This window comes from Esox lucius, chromosome 14 (genome assembly GCF_011004845.1).
Source record: "Esox lucius isolate fEsoLuc1 chromosome 14, fEsoLuc1.pri, whole genome shotgun sequence".
Classification (NCBI taxonomy): Eukaryota; Metazoa; Chordata; class Actinopteri; order Esociformes; family Esocidae; genus Esox; species Esox lucius.
The window spans coordinates 30192649-30202735 of record NC_047582.1 but is presented as its reverse complement, the minus strand read 5'-3'; the positions used below and the strand labels follow the sequence as shown (position 1 = coordinate 30202735).

The 10087-nt window shown below is 43.4% G+C and overlaps 1 protein-coding gene across 1 annotated transcript in view; it reads left to right on the top strand.

Annotated features, from left to right (window-relative positions):
* The first annotated feature begins 437 nt into the window (after positions 1-437).
* The window catches only part of megf10 (multiple EGF-like-domains 10), a 71202-nt gene continuing 61552 nt past the window's right edge, over positions 438-10087 (top strand). Inside the window, exon 1 of the mRNA XM_010889645.5 lies at positions 438-763. The gene's annotated coding sequence lies outside the window, so the exon portion shown is untranslated. The remainder of the gene's footprint in view (positions 764-10087) is intronic.

Below are 10087 nucleotides of genomic sequence, written 5' to 3'. Positions count from 1 at the left end.
TACATTTTTGGCCATTTCTAGTTTTTTGACAGAAGACAGAATTTAGGGATTATAAACGCGATAGTGAGCAATGGAAAGGAACCAACACATGCGGCAGCGGTATCTGCATGGGCAACGGTTTAAACCGGTGAACAACATTCGCCCACGTTTCTAGGTCATTTGTAGGCCTAATGTACTTTATTTTACTCTTTTACAGTAAGTAAACTAATATTCTGGGCTATAGTTACTACACTCAGCTACAAGATCTTCCAAAGTCCAGTTTCATTTAAAAGTTGTTTTATGTACTGCAGTAGGGCCTGTAGCGAATAATATCGAATGTTATGCAAAAAGTTATGTTTTTTTTCTTCAGAAACAGCAACAACCAAGTTGCCAGTCGCCAGAACTACTGCAATGTAAGAAAACAGTATCGAGCGCTTCTTGAAAGTCTCTTTGCATCGCTTCCCGTCCTCATTGGCTGACGCTAGGGTGAGGTCATGACAAGATTGGTGGTGGTGCCCGTGTTTTTGAGAGTCAGCGTAACTTTCTCACTGTCCGACGGCTGTTAGGATGTATACGTGCCAATTAACCACGTTTTATTATTGAACGATTAAGTTTGTTTTACTCTTTCAGTGGATTCTTTCCCCCTTTCCGACCCAGAAACACAGGCTTCTTTCCTCAACCTGCCGTTTTTGGATCATTCATCCGCGAGGACCATTCAATTTTGAGGAGCGTAACAGAATGTATCCATAAGCCTGGATAGGACGAAAACACTTGCATAGAATAGGTAGGCCATGATTTATTTGATAATTTTGTGCTTTTTTGTATATTAGGAAATATCGGATTAATTATTTGGATTTGTTCTCAACACTTTCAATATGTCAATGCAGTCTTGAGTAGATTATAAAGCAACCATGTTATGGAGTGAACATTTAAGCTGTTCTAGTATTAATCTGACTTTTGAATATAGGGATTTGTGATTTAACATGCACATCGATGCGCATCTTTTTGAAATAGAATTACGCAAAGCTTTTAATGATTTGCCTTAGCATGCATTAGAACTTGATTTTAAATAGATTAATTATGACAAGCAATTAAACATTGACTGGATATATTGCGTTAGTGACAGGTCCTAACTTCTACATTTCTGCATGGTGCGGTGGGACGCGCTAATAGGAGACAAGCATACTCCGCACAATGTCAGATAGGCTAACTAGATAGGAGAACCCTAAACAACTCTCTTTAGTTCCAGTATACCTCTGTTTACCCCCCCCCCCCCCCCCCGGGGCAATTAACCTGTTTCGCCGAAGTCTAATTATCGAATTCAGCTGTCAATGTTGCGCATTATTCGTTCAACAATGTCTAATGTCTATTTGTTTATCGGAAGAACTTCACAATTTTTGCGTTGTCCTGATAGGAGTAAGCTACTCATGCATCAAAGAAAATGTTACCCTAATTTTAAGGTATTTCTTGTAACATTTGTTTCCCCTGTCACAGTGTCTCGTGTCCCATATTCAGTCGGCTCTGGTTTGGGTGTCATAAACACCTTTGTCATCCACATCATCCACCCCTTCATCTTTTCAAAGACAGACTGAATAGAAAGCTTCCGATGAGTTAACAAGAAGAATCTGTGTACCACACCACTGAATTCAGTCAATGCCAGTCGGTGCCACAGGGCGGAACTATTTTTGTTGAGGAACTCTTGCCACCAGTGTCCCTGGGGCAGTGAGTGGAGCGCGAGGCTCCCGCAATGTGGCGTGCATTGTCCAGCTGCCACTGTCATGTGACTTGCTGGGAATTGAAGAAAAGGGCTCCAAGTTGTTAAGTGATGAGTATACTCTTGTTATTTTGTGTGGAATCTTCTGGGAGAGAAGTAGATAGATTACCAAAAGAGTAGACTTTTGTCCAAAATTGATGCCAGATGAATATAGGCCTACAGTTGTGAAGGTCAAGGACATCATGACTAGACCCCAAAAAAAGATTACAACATGGGCGTAGATTGAGGTGAGGCCTCAATATTATAGGCAAGTCAAAAAAATACAATAAAAAGAATGCTTTCAACTTCCAGATTTTGTTTACAGTAACTGCAGTAATACACTGGCAAACAATGCTGTAAAAGTAGGGAAAATGTAGGCTATTTTGTGCTAGAAAAGCTGTTATTTTGAACGCAGAATTCTCAACACAATGCAGTTACACTATACTGACTGCAATCATTGATTGTATGTGAGAACATGGGAGTTGGGCCAATAGTTATGTGCTGGGTAGACTGCTTTCCTGTGTAGTTTGCAACCGGCTAGGCCTGTGGACTCTTCCCTGCTCAGCACCAGACTGTACTGACCCGCTAAATTTAAGCCTTGGCATTATGCTTCGGGAGCTAATTGCCAGTCTTTAAGTCACGGGCAATGTTTCTCCAGGGTGCTGTTCTCCCAGGCACTGCTGCTAAAGGACAGTAGTGCAGGAAATTGCTAACTGTTAGCCCACCAAAAAGTGGAATGGGGCAGAGAGCGGAAAGATGTGCAGTATGATCAGAGCAAGCTAATCCATTCGCCACCACTGTGTTATTATTGCAGTATAACAAGTTCAGTTTGTTTTGGGAGTGGCAGGCTCCTACAGCTGTAAGCAATGAAAACAGCATTATTCCCTTTTTATAATTAAAGGGTTTGGACCTGGACAGAGCCGACCCGGGAGGGATAAAAATAAGCAGTCAGATGCTTCCACATTTTTCGCCGACTTCCTTTGGTTAATTGTTAAAAGGCCTCAGTTAGCCGTGTTTTCCCAGCTAAATGACACGTGTAAAAGCACAAGGTGATGTTACAGTGATTGGACACATTCATTAAAAGATTGCAAGGATTGGAAAAGAGCCATGTTCATCAGGTGTTACTGAAGTGCTATAGACGATGGTTTCAGTATACAGCCTGCTGCTATGCCATTTTGGCTGAAGGCCTAAGGCTAGAAAATCAATCAGATCCCTGCTGTGAAATATCATATTGTTCAACCTCAAAGTGCAGAGAATAATGAGCATATTGTCATCGGTGGAAGCACGGCAAACCAGGTCTAGATATATACAAAACGGTGCGACCACTCAGCACGGCAAACCCACAGGTTGGACGTACCATTGGCCAAAATATGATATAACATGAGACTGCGATTAATAATTAAACAGTCTAGATGTGAGAACGGTGTCTCTGAGGAGGAGCTTGTTGAGACGTGCTGTGATTGACAGTGAACACATGTCTGTGTTAACCGGGTGGCCCAAGGAGAAGGCTGGGAGTCCTTTGGCCTCACAAAGAATTAAATAGTCCTATGAATGGGAGGGAACCCATCTTTACTGAATTGCCCCTTAGTCCTCTGACCTAAAACACCCCTGGACCCGTTGACATCCCGTAAATCTTTTGTTTTAAAAGCAGGGGAAGAGTTCTGAACTAGGTATTTCTCCGCCCTTGACAGTCACCTTTTGAGTTTAACTGAACTTGTATTTGATAAAGCCAAGTCCCTTTCCTCTGTACCAATCTTCATTCGGTTGTTTGTTTACATATCCTAACTAGTACCGCCACATCGACTCGTCCATCCCTTTGCTCTGTTGTGTTCACATCCGTGGACATGCCAAGATGGACTCCCTGCCTAGTTGAATACGCCTGCCATAAATGACAACAGTTGTTGGCAGAGCCTACTGTAAGAAGACCCTGGCTTTCCTACGGACTTAGCAATCTTTAGAAATACAACCCAAAGTTCCAACAAAGAAAAAGACTCAAGGCATATTCGTGTGAATAGGGGTACTCCAGAATCTAAATAATCTTTAATATTGAGTACAGTATAAATAGCACACTGAATTAATTTTGGGTTTGGGTTTATTGCAGGTCAGCCACTAGATTTTCTTCTGCACGGGTTATTGTGTTACATTTCTGAATTGAATTATAGAGATAAAGATCATATCATAACATAACTGTATTGAATTAGATTTAAATCAGATTTTGCTTCATGCTGATCAGTTACCGCAATATTTTGTGGGATACTTCAGCTCCTACTTCCACATAATCATTTGGTGTTGCGTTACAAATGTGTTAAGAACATTGAGTATTTCTGAAATTCTAATAGCTTCAAATGTTTATGTTCATTTGGATTATTAAATGACATGGAGGTTACTTCCTTTTAAGAGTTTGTCCTAGACATTCTGTTTTCTTGTCTAGGAAAAACTCAAGGAAGAATCCTATGAGGAGCCCAGCTCAAAAGGGAAGTATATCCCTGCGCTCTTCCTGGTTTCGGCTTGCTGCTAGGTACATTTGGTGTCGCCCATGTTCTTGCTATTGTTGGTTTCACCCGAATCTCCTCCAGCAGCCAGCTGATCTCTTTCAAACCTATGCAAATCTATGCAGCAGCATATTGAGCATGGAGACCAGATTGGTTTCATATACTAGCTAGCTAAACAACGCTCGATGGACACGCGTTAGGTAGCGTGTTAGCCTAACCCCACCACATACAGTTTACTACTTAGAAGAAGTATCAAAAACACAGACCCAGCCCACCATGTAATCATCACTCTATTTGAGCGATAACTCGTAATCAGATTTTCTTCTCTCATGATAACAATAGTTTTCTCTGAAACACCCAAGCATAACTGCAAAGAAAATCTGCAGACCGCTGAGGCAGATATCGGGATACCAAGACTACGTTTATTTTGCCTTGCTAATTGCAAAAAAAAGTGACAATTTTTGCATCTTATTTTTAAAGATTTTGTTCATGTTGGGCTTGTGGTGTGAGCGACTTAGAAGCCCAGTCACCAACGAATGGCTGTTGATGTGCTAAGAAGCGTGGACGTGTAGCCAAACCACCAGGCGTTGTGGGCAAGTCAGAACTGCACAGCAGATCTGTCCGTGAACTGCATACAGACGAAAGGCTGAGCACGTCTGACAGCACCCTCCCTATAATCCAGAGAAAATCAAAACGCTATGCTGTCTCCGTGGTGCAGGAAACCTCGCTGGAACTCCTTGAAGAGCAGAAATGCAAAACCCTGTGCTCATAAATTATTTATCTTGACTCGGGGGATGCGGTTGTCTGGTCACTACGAGAAAATGCAGGTCTATGGACTATGGTGGTGGGGAGAAATCCAAAGATGCCCAACGCCTCCCCACTGCTGCAGGAGGCGGTAGAGACGCTCCGGTCCTATCTGAGGAGTACCTGCGGCACAGGGCTTTCCTCTTAGAGGGAGCTCCCCTAGCCTTTGTCTTCCAAGACCTTAAGACAGATGGGCTGTGGTTGGCCGATATGGGGCAGTGGTTGGCCAGCCTTGAGCTGGCCTGGGGCTGCACAGACACCCAGCCTCCATGTGTTGCCAGGAGGGTGCCTGGCTTGAGGGCTGTGGAAGAAGAGGCTGCGTACTGGCGAGCGTGCGGGCTCACGCATGGAGCCGCTTCCCAGGTTATGGCCGGGGCTGGCCAGCCTCGATCTCTTAAGCAGGAGGGTTGCGAGGAGATAGGAAGCAGGCGGGAAACAGGCATGTGCTGTCCTTCTGAATGCCACGGCGCTGCATTTGTCTCGTCTTTGCGAGGGAAACACGAGTCGTAAAGCAAATGGCTCCTGTTGAAAGTAGAAGACCATTTTTGTCTTTGTGCAATGTCAAAATAGGCTTACTGACTGAACAATAACTTAGGTATAATTTAAAACAAGAATGAAGCATTAGGCTTCATTGTGAGCATGTTGACCATTGCTGGCGAGTTGGTTGCACATCTGTGGGTGAATTAGTGAAACTATAAGTATTACGGAGCACGTAATCATCACAGTGTAACACCAAGTCAATTAAACTTCAGGGATATAAATCTGTCCAGTATGGAAGCCTAAGCGATTGTCAATCAGTGTCACCTGTTTTGGTGCAAATAAAACTGAATCCAGACCTGAATCCAATTGAGAACTTCTGGGACATTATGTATCGGTGCATCCGACGCCGCCAAGTAGGCGCGCGAGACTGTCCAAGAGCTCAATGATGCCCTGATCCAGGTCTGGGTGGAAATCCCCCAGGACATCATCCGCCGTCAGGAGCATGCCCAGATGTTGCTGGGAGTGCATACAGGCCAGTGGGGGCCATACACACTATTGAGTCCCATTATGGGTTGCCATGTTGAAATTCACCCAAGTTGGACCAGCCTGTGATTTCAACTGTTTATTTCGATTTATGGTGTGAATTTGAACCCAGCCCTCAATCGGTTGGTGATTATGGTTTCCTCTGACCGTTGTAATGTCATTTTTTGTCAAAGAACTACACAATGTGCAGTGACGAATTTGATCTGTAATATATTTTGACCAGACCAGACAAGACCAGATGTGTTATTTGAGGGTCCCCTGAATTTCTTTCAGCAGTGTATATATTGTGCTGTCCTTTAGTTCTAGGATGCATAAACACTTTAAGTTGGTTTATATTCCATAAAACCCAACCTTTTTAACTATACAGTATAATGGCATTATACCATATACCATAATGTTCTTTTATTAAAATTGCTCATTCAATAACATCGTTTTGTGATTATGACCAAGGCTTTCACGGCTGGCGCCTGCCAACATATCCCCACGCCCCCATAACTCTACATTTCCAGTCAAGGCCCCTCGTAGCAGCTCCAACGTCTGGGATTTGCAATAAAGTTGGGAATTTAGACACAACTGTCATGTGCTGTGCTGACAGTCACTCTTCCCCTCCAAATAATTTGACCTTATTCTTCATTTGATGTCTGAGGGTTTGGAACCATCTTGGGTTCTAATCCCACTTCTGATAATGAAATCTGGGGTCTTTTGCGAAGTAATAAGCGGACAATGGCCAGACCGTTGTGTGAAGTGGTATTCGAGGTCTTTCAGATACTCTGAGTGCTTGTTTTGAGTCGTGAAGTGCTGGCTGCTTTTGAGGCAGATAGAAGTTCAATCAAGCAAAACAAAAGAATTTGAACGCGTCTCAACTGCTACTTAAGCTCAGGTCTGACATCAGTAAACAGGTGCAGCATGCGACTGACCAAATTACATCTGTGGGATTATGGGATGAGAAAAAAAATTTCTCTTCAACATGTGCCAGTGAAAATGTTTATGAGGATATCTTAATGCATTTTTTTCCCCTGTTACATTTTGCCGTTATTGGAATTCTCCTTTAGAGTTTGGGTTTTTATTAAGTTGTGTGTGAGCCGAAGTGCTGAGCAGGCTTCCTTTGGCATACCGTGAAACCACCTGTCCCAATAAACACTGGCAAGGGGCTGTTTACTGAAAGACCAGTTAAACGCAGAATGTCTGGAAGACTTTAAGAAGCCCGATAAGTGGCAGACAACACACATGCACACACACATGCACGTGCACACACACAACACACATGCACACACACACATTTGGAAAAACTCTGTATTGAAATGAATTGCCTAAATTGATGCAAAAAGTGCAAAATAAATAGCCAGCAATTCTCAAACATTTCTCTATTATAGGCCACTCTATAAGCAAAATGGTGGATCTGTTTCTGATTATTGTACCAGCTTTCTCTTTTTCATCTCTCTCTCTCTACCTCTCTCTCTACCTCTCTCTCTTTGTACCTGCTAGCTCTCATCTCTCTCTGCCTCTCTCTCTTCTCTCTCTCTACCTTTCTTTCTAACAGCTCTCTCTCACCCCTGTAATTCCTACCAGCTCTCTCGTTCTCCCTCTTCTCTCTCTCTTTTTCCCACTCTCTTTCTAACCGCTCTCTCATTCCCTCTCTACCAGCTATCACCCTCTCCCTCTCTCTCTCGTTCTCTTTCTCACTTATAAACACACACACACACACACACACTTCTTATCAAACCAACTGCTGGTTGCCTTAAGTTCTGTGTGAAAAGCTGCGTCTGTCCAGATGAACCATGTGCCTGGTATTTCCCTGAAGAGAGTCTTCCCACTGATATCCGCCAGAGGCCTGACCCGTTAGAGTATCTAAGTGGCTTACAATTAATTTATGAGTCGAATTCTGCTGTATAGCATGTCACAAGTACATTGAAATGTTAAATTCTACATATTGTTTTAAGCATTACAGACAGTGTGATACACATACTGTGTAGGTAGTTGAGTGCAGAAATATGCACAAAACACACACACAGTATATCTTGTTCCCCCTAGATATACAGAAATTGCTGGATTCTTTTGAGTATCTTGGTAAAGGAAACTGTCTGTCAAACTGCAAGCCCAATCAAAACTCGTAATGAACTAACTCACTTTGTCACTAAAGCAGATGGATCCAGGAAAAGATCATGTATGTTGAGCTGTTTAGCTAAATACATCCTCTGGTATGTTTATGCGCAAAAGGTAGGTGAGCAGATGAGAGGTCTGGCATTCATTGCATTTGCCAAAATGTCTAAGAATAATAACTGAAAGAAAAGATCACTACAAATGACAGATTCAAAAATCCCATCTATCAGAAGCTGGCAGGTATTGTTGTGTGTTCTGGGATTTAGTCCTCTGGCTTAACATTTCTACAGGCTGTGGTTGATGTGAACCTTATGTTTTAACGTTAAGTATCCGCAAAACCCTGCCAAAGTCCTGTCAGAAAGGTGCCTTGTGTTCATGTGGTATTCGTGTGCCAAGCTACATGACGGGCTTCAAACTCTGTTGAACAGTAGTAGGTCACTCAAAATGTAAACCAAATGTTCATAATAATTCAAAAAAAGGGAATTGGAATTCCAAATTGATTGGACTTTGAATATAATTGACCTCCACCCTAGCTCCTCCCACTAGTTTGGACCCCTACTAAGTTTACAGAAAAAGTAGCCAAAGAACACTGCATGTGTTGACAAATAGGTTTTTTGTGACTCAGGCAATCCTCTGCTTGTGCTTGGCTGTACTTCAGACGGCCTGACTCCATCAATGGGCCTGATTTTGGGCCGCCATGCGCTGCATATGAGAGCCCCACCACACACACACACACACTCCCCCCAAGCCCCCCGCCCTGACTGTAGGGCCCTTTCAAACACACAGCGACACCCTTGTTTGTGAACCGCCACAATTGTCCCGGGCAGGGGGTTTGGGGTTTCGCGGGTTAGGTGCAGCTGTGCCACATTAGCTAAGTGAAACCAGAGAGCGAGAGCCCCTGATGCCCCCATTAACAGCGCGTAGAGACACGCTGTCGTCAGTGAAGATCTTCAGGGGCCGTAGTCTTGCGTCGCTGTCTGCCGCTGGTTTTTCCGGGAGAATTTGCAGCCTCGCTGGTTCTTCGTTTGGCTAGTTGGCATGGAGAGATGTGGGGACCAGTCCGCTGTAGAATCCACATGGTCACATGGTGTAAATGGAGTGACGTCCAGTAGTTTTCACTACAAGCTTCCATCCTGGCAGCAGAATAACACTGAACAGCAAGCTCATCTCACACTGATCACTAGGAATGAGGACTTCTTTCTTTTCTAGGCAATCCAGTATGTTTCTAGATACATGGGCTCTGATAGGACACAGGAGCAATATGTTTTATTGCTGCTGAGCTGGTCCTCTCTGAGATGACTCTGTCTATGCACACGTATGCACACAAGTGCATTCGGTTTGAGACATTATCTAAAGGGGACCGCAACAGAATGATTTTCTCAATTCCAGTTAAGTGTCTCTGGGTGCTGTGGCAGCTGTAATTCCAGTCAAATACGTTTTCAAATGCATATTTTCAACATTAACACAGCAATTGTTTTAAAGCAGGGATCGATGCGTGTAACTGAATGGTGACTTCCCTACTTAACGCAATGTATTGAATGCCTCAAACGTTGAACTGAAAGGAATGTGACATGGAAAGTATTGTTTTTGCAGTTTCTAGACATTGCGCCATTTTTCCTTAGTACACTTGTTTGTATGCCGGTACTAGGCACCATCGCCTGGGATGTGACACGACTGTTGATTTCAAAGATGCTTTGTCAAAGTAGTGTACTAAAGGACAGGAGGAATCTGCCCACCAAATAGAAAAAGAAAGGAACGAGAGAAAGACAGAGCGAAAGAGACAGAAGAGAGAGCAAACTTGTTTCAACGTGGCTTTAGCAAACGGGGGCTTTGGATTCCTCTGAGACAAAACGTTTTAGGGCCTTGATGTTGGGGTCTGCACAATATTATGGAGCTTGCAATGGTGACGTTTTGGGTTTGATCACTCCCGCTAACA